Source organism: Spermophilus citellus (assembly GCF_964194105.1).
Source record: "Spermophilus citellus genome assembly, chromosome: 10".
In the NCBI taxonomy this organism is placed as follows: Eukaryota; Metazoa; Chordata; class Mammalia; order Rodentia; family Sciuridae; genus Spermophilus; species Spermophilus citellus.
The window spans coordinates 70743281-70750707 of record NC_138197.1 but is presented as its reverse complement, the minus strand read 5'-3'; positions in this window follow the sequence as shown (position 1 = coordinate 70750707).

The following is a 7427-nucleotide window of genomic DNA, read 5'->3' as shown; positions in this document are numbered from 1 at the left end:
TTTTTTTTTTTTAAATACCTGTTTCCGACCAGGAATTTTTTTACTTAAAACTTTTTTAATGAACTGGGCATAGTGATGCATGCATACAATCCCAGCTACTCAGGAGGTTAAGGCAGGAGGATTACAAGTTGGAAGCCTTTTGGGGCAACTTAGTGAGACCCTGTCTCAAAATGAAAACAAATCAATAAAAAAGGCTAAAGCTCCAAGGTGTTGAGTCTGTAAATCCTGTGTGACTTTGAACTTCACCTTCTTATTTCATCATTAAAGTAAAATGTGTGAGGCCCTGGGTTCAACCCTCCTCCGCACACTCGAACGTGCATCCGTGTACACACACACACACACACACACACGTGCACACACACACACACACACACACATGCACACACACCATAATGAATAAGTTTAAAGAACTAAAAGTTTTGGGCTTCATTCATAGTTCAGTGGTAGAGTACTTGGCTAGCATGTGCAGGCCCTACGTTTAATCCCCATCCAAGGGAAAAAAGAAAAAAAAAAGGAATAAAAGTTTTATTATAATGTTAGTCAGCTTTTCGTCACTGTGACAAACTACTTGAGGAAAACAGCTTAAAGGGAGAAAAATTTATTTGGCCCTTGGTGTCAGAAGTTTTAGCTTATGGTGTGCTGGTACCATAGCTTTGGGCCTGACGCAAAGCAGAAACATCATGATAGAAAGGCATGGAAGAGGAAGACTTCTCACTTCGTGGAGGCCAGGAAGCGGGGTAGGGGACAAAGACAAGATACACCCTTCATGGGCATGCCCCAGTAAGTCACTTCCTCGAACTAGACCCTGCTTTCTAAATTTTTCACTATCTCCCAATAGTGCTAACAGCTGGGGACCAAATCTTCAACATGTCGTCTTCAGGTGATATTCCAGATCCCTACTATAACACATAATTATCTGACTGAAGATCAGAAGATATGTCACACTGGACCCACATTCCTGCATGAAAGTACACTTGGCTGGAACTGAATGGCAGCTATCTTTCTTCAATGCCATATACTCCAGGCTGGCATATACCCCAGCATATCACTCATCATTTCCTTCTGACTTCCGTTGGGAGCTGCCACATAGGAGTGAGCAAGGACCCTTAGCCTTGAGCGACGGATTGCGTGAGACTGGTGTGCGGAAGCAAGTGGATCTCACCTCCACTTGGCAGGGGAATGAAGCTCTGGGAGTGGGTGTCACCCAATGAGACTGGGCTACACTCCCCTGAAACCCAATCCCTTGCCTCATTTGGGTGGAACTTTCTCGAGTATCTTTCTCAAGAAAAAGGGTCTCTCTCTTTCCAATGGACCCCTGAGGTCAAGAGCTATCCAAGATTTTGAAAATGTATTTCTGTGTGCTTGCGTGCTTTCTTCACCATTTTCTCAGTTATTGATGTAGTCAGATTTTGCCAGTCTGGCTAGTTGGCAATAGACTTCCAAGGTGCTGAGTCTGTAAACCCTGTATGACTTTGAACTTCACCTTCTTCTTTCATCATTAAAGGAAAATGTCTGACTTCTTTGTGTTATTTTAAAACTTATTGCCTTATTGTGTGTGTGTGTGTGTGTGTGTGTGTGTTGCTGGGGATTGAACCGAGGGCCTTGTGCATGTGAGGCAGGTACTCTACCAACTGAACTATATCCCTAGTCTTTTATTACCTTTTAAGGAGAAACTTTTTTCCCCCTTTCATTCAGATATCGCCTGGCTTCATTTATGATGGTGTGACCTTCTAAGTGGCAGGGAGTTTTCTAAAATGATACTCTAAAATTCCCTCATTTCTACTTCAGGGGCTCTTGAGACTTCAGAAAACAGCAGCGACACTGCAGCCTAGGTTAGTGTCCTTCAGATCTTAAAATTAAAATGGAAATAACATCAGTTATAAATTCTCACCTGGAAAATTGAAGTCTCTACTTTTTGGTTTTCTTAATGGAGATAATAAATGAACCAATTTGTTATATTTCCTCCTTCCCTGGGAAACTCCATTTCTCAGAATTTTTATGACCACAATGTTGGAGAAACAAAGATAAAAAAAAAATAGGAAAAAATAGGAGTATCCTGTTTCACTACTCATAAAAAGAAGAGGAAGTAGGTTAAACTGAGGTTAAGTACTCTGGGAATTTCTCCACTCTTTAACTTTGTTACTAGAAACAGAGTTGAGTTTACAGAAGTTTACAAGTATTACCGTGAGGTTGTTGTAGGGGACACACCAGGCAAGGCACCGAAGATAGCAGGAAACAGTTTTATTTGGCTACAGCCAGGTTCAGAGGATACAGCTTTTGCTGTGATCACTTAATCCCTTGAACCCTGAGTTCATGTAGTTTCAGAACTTTATACCCAGCATGTAAGGGGAGGGGTTCAGAAGTTCACAGTCTGGATAAGTTCACATAAAAGCAGCTTTTTTCTTTCATTGTTCTGGGCAAGTTAACGCTTCAAGGACAATATCTGAGAAGGGGAGAGCTTCTTCTCCCCTTTCTTTCCTCCCCCTGCCAGCTGTTCCCATGGAGCCCAATTGGTAACTTCTCTTATCTTAGAAATGTAGACATCTCTGTGAAGCCCAGCTCAAGGCCAGTAAAGGATCTGTCTTTTTTTTTTTTAATCACATTTTGCATTTGCAAACACACTTCTACAAACTACTATACTGAATAAATGTTTGTGAAAAACTAGTAAATGTGCATTCAGCACCTGGAGTGCTGATTTCTTCCAGGCCAGTGGCCAAGTAAAATACAGCAACAGGAAAATACGAAGTTTACCTACACTGAACTGTTTTGTAGAAACCCCTTGGTGATAGTCCTAAAATCAATTATGGTGAAGATTTCTGGAGAAACTTAGGTAAGATTTTCTGGGCTGGAGATGTGGCTCAAGCGGTAGCGCGCTCGCCTGGCATGCGTGCGGCCCGGGTTCGATCCTCAGCACCACATACCAACAAAGATGTTGTGTCCACCGAGAACTAAAAAATAAATATTAAAAATTCTCTCTTTCTCTCACTCTCTCTTAAAAAAAAAAGATTTTCTGTGGAGGAGGGGGTGCCACTACAAGGTCATACAGCTCCAATAATCAGAAAACTTGATGATAAACTGAATCATATTAAAACCAATAGAGGAGGTTGATTCATAAAGAGTGAGTCTAGGATAAGTTTGAAAAAATTAAGAACATTTCATCATTTTCTAATTTATGATTTACAAATCTGGATTTCTATAGGAAATGTTCTTATGCAGTGTATTAGTCTGTGTTTCTGTTACTATAAAGTCTGTTTTCTTTTACAAAAATTTGTTTATTTATTTCATAATTCTGGAGGTTCAAGGATATGGTCCCTGCCTTGATTTGGATCTGATGTGGGCCCCTTTGGCTGTGTCACTGGTAGATGGCATCATGGTGGCAATGTGTGCAAGAGTGAGACAACAGACATGGGGGCATGGAGCCAGAGAGAGCAATTTGGGGGTCAGATTCTTGTCACTACCTGCTCTCATGAAAACTAACTCAGGGTCTCAAGAAAACTGCCTTAATTACCTCCAAGGGCAATGTCTCCAGTGACCCAACCAATTGCCACTGGACCCCACCTGTTTATTAATTTAGTGGTACTGGGGGTTGAACTCAGGGCTTCATGCATGCTGGGCAAGGTTCTACCACTGAGGCCCCACCTCCTAAAGTCCCATCTTTATTGAACATTGCCACACTGGGGACCAGGTTTCCAACACATGAAACTTTGGGGGACATACTCAAAGAATACCCATACAGAGCAGGGCATGGTGGCGCAGCCTGTAATCCCAGAGGCTGGGGAGGCTGGGGCAGGAGGATTGAGAGTTCAAAGCCAGCCTCAGCAAAAGCACAGCACTGAGCAACTCAGTGAGACCCTGTCTCTAAATAAAATAAAAAAAGAGCTGGGGATGTGGCTCAGTGGTTAAGTGCCCCTGAGTTCAATCCCCTGTACAAAAAAAAAAAAAAAAAAAAAAAAAAAAAAAAAAATCCTGCCATAGTGTAATAAGTGCTGTAATTGGAAAATGACCAAAGTATAGTTAAAGAAAGGAATAACAAATCAATAAATTCTACATGGTGATGATGGGGCTTCCAGGTAAAGAGCAGTTTTCTTTGGAAGATTAGAAATTGCCTGGCAGATAATGCAAACATATGCAAAGGCACAGAAGAATGAAACTTTAGGAAAACATGAGTCTCTTTTTCTATCAGAGATAATAACTGCAATGAATTGCCCCTTTTAGATACTCATTCATTGAATTTAACAGGCTGGTTTGGGCTGGGCTGCTCTTCCCAAGGCACTGGGACATTAAAAAACAAACAAACAAACAAAAACCAAAAATCACCCCCACCACCAACAAATCCCAGGACAAAAGGGTTTTAATAACAATGGTTAGCACAGTTGTGCCGCCCCTGGCCCACGGGGGCAGCTGAACTCCAGGGACACCACATAAAGCACAGACACATACTTTACCTTAAACAAGCTTCAGAACGGCTCCTCCTCCGCTTTTGGCCTCAAGCTCCCCAAATAGGAGAGCAAGGGATAGTCAGGAGAGGCTGGAGAGGGGCGGGGGGTGGGGGAGGGAGGAAACACTGGGGAAGTGGGCTTTTATTGGGAGGACCCTCATTCTTAGAAAGTTCCATCCTAAAAAGATAAAAAGGGGCGGAGTTACAAGGGACATGTGGGTGTAATTCAACCCAAGGGCTGTAGGGTACCGCCTATGTCTGAAGACGCAGTCTCAAACTTCTGGGACCAGGGCCATGTCTTAGTAACTATGAGATGTAGTGACCGTCAACGCCTCTCCGCTCCAAGACAGAAGAGTCTTGTGGCTCTCCACAATTATGATACTCTTTCAGACTTCTGAGCAGGATTAAAACTTAATTGCATTCTTGGTTTTTGTTGTTGTATAGACAGGAAAAGAGCAAATAACACTCTAGCATTCATCTATCTATGTATGTATCACCCCAATTGAATAAATACTATCATACTTATTTTCTACTCTTAAACCCCATTTTCTTTCCTTTATCCTTCATTTTAGACATCCCTTTTCTCTCATGTCACTTTTATTTGTGTGGTGTCCCTTCCTTCCATCCCCATCTGTCGCTGGTTGGCTGGGCTGATGAGCTGGGTTCAAAGGAGCTGGCTGCAACAATGAACTAAGAAAACGGCAAAGAAAGCACGCAACACGTGAACATCAGTTTCAAGGGTGGGACTGCTCTGCCACCCCAAGGGTCAGCTCCATGCTGGGCAGTGCTGGGAAAAGTAAGAGAGCGCATCGGGAACCCCCCATTTATTGGGGAAAAGACATTCACTAGAATATTCCCCCCAAATAAGGCAAGGGATAGGGTTTCAAAAGGTGAAGTCGTGCTTGGTGATGTCTTCTGGTCAACAGATTGATTGACATCTTGGCAAGTCACTCACCCATCTCAGTTGCTGTGTGGGATCACAAGCAGAGCCAGAGGAAAGGCACACTTGCATTGCACAGCCCAATCAGTGCACAACACCAAAGCAGTCCCCTCATATGCTCAAATGCGCAGAACTCACACACAGCTCATGGATGGCTCGACACACCCCTCCATAATGGCAATGGAACCCGGGGTGCTCTACTACTAAATTACATTTCAAGCCCACTTATCTTTTTCTTTTCCCAGTACTAGGGACTGAATCTGCTCTACCACTGAGGTATATCTCCATCCTTTTTGTTTTTTATTTTGAGACAGGGTCTTGCTAAGTTGCTGAGGCTGGTCTTGATCTTGTGATTCTCTTGCCTCAGCCTTTCAAGTAGCTGGAATTACAAGTATGGACCATCCTATCCAGCTCTAAGGGTTTTTTTTGTTTGTTTGTTTTAAAAATTCATGCAATTGGTTTCATGTGACACTTATTTTTTTATATCTTGCTTTGTTTCTCTCAACATTGTGAACAACCAATAAAAAAAAAATTATCTGTATTGATCAAATTCATTGATGTAGCTGGCGTGTGGTATTCTATCCCATGAACACACTGTGATTTGTTTATCTATCTGCTACTGATGGACATTTACACTATTTAAAATGTTTCTTATTACAAGCACTAAATTTCAGGGAACATTCTTGAACATGTCAGTTTGTGTTATTGTATGATAGTTTCTCATTGGAAGTATTTTCAGAGTTGTTTTTTTTAAATACCACTCATATCAAGAAATATATTTTATATTAAGACCTAGTTCATTTATGAAATAAAAGTTTGATAAAATAATACTTGCCCTTACTATATGCACTCTATTTCCTACTGTATTGCATTCTGTGCAATTTTATTTTCGTAAAATACTGGACATGACCCACTAAATTGATTTCATTACTAACTAATGGAAAAATAATGCTATAAAGCATATATCTGGAAGTAGACTTTCTGAATCAAAGGGTAGCTGCTCCTGCCAGAAGCCATCTGAGAAGTGCGTGAGGACTTTTCTCAACATTGCAGCCAATGAAGGGATAGATCTGGCATTGGGAACTTCCCGTGGCACTCCCACTTAGACAGACCCCTGATGTACCTGACTTTTCCCTCCACTCTGCTAGAAAGGTCCCACCAGCAGCACAGGAGATGGGTGTAACCAGTTAGAAACTGAGCATCCTACCTGCCCCCACCTCTAACCTGTTTTGTTGAAGAACTTTCCATAGAATCTCTGTTAGAGTCTGTAAACAAGTCAGGATGGTGCCTGGCAAATGTTAGAGTCTGTAAACAAGTCAGGATGGTGCCTGGCAAATGTTAGAGTCTGTAAACAAGTCTGGATGGCACCTGGCATATTGCCAGAGGGAGTGGTTTGTGAAGTAACGCCAGCGAGCCATTAAGTGTGGAGATTCCTTATTGGTTGACTGATGTATCTAGTTTATGCTAATTAAGATAAGCTGTGTGGAATGTATAAATACCGCTCCTGTCCTACAATAAATGGCTCCTACTCCTGCTGTATCAATCTACACAAGTTGTTCGTCACCCCCCAGTTATTTTGCTGCAGCTGGACTGCACAAATCTCTTTGATGTTTTTCTATATAAATAAAGCAAACACAGTTTCATTGTCAGAAGCTGGACCCATATGGTCAGTTTGCAGTCCTGCCCTTGTTTTTGAAACTAATTTCTGTGTTTTGTGGTTATTTTGCTGTTTATTTTTCTTAGCTTTTATTTCTTAGCCAGCCCATCCCACGGAAGGGGAACCTCATTCCATTTCCTGTGCGAAATGTGGGCGATATACTCCTTCTCCTTCTCCTCCTTCTTGCTGGGGAGTGAACCCAGGGCCTCACACATTGCTAAGAAAACATTCTACCAGTGGGATAGAACTTTAGCTCAATAGGTGCATTTTAACTTGAGTAGATATTGTCAAGTTGCTCTCCAAAGTGTTGTGTTAATTTTATAATAAATGAGAATCCTAGTTTCTCCACATTCCTACCAACAATGCTCGATTTGGGGCTGAGGGTGTAGCTC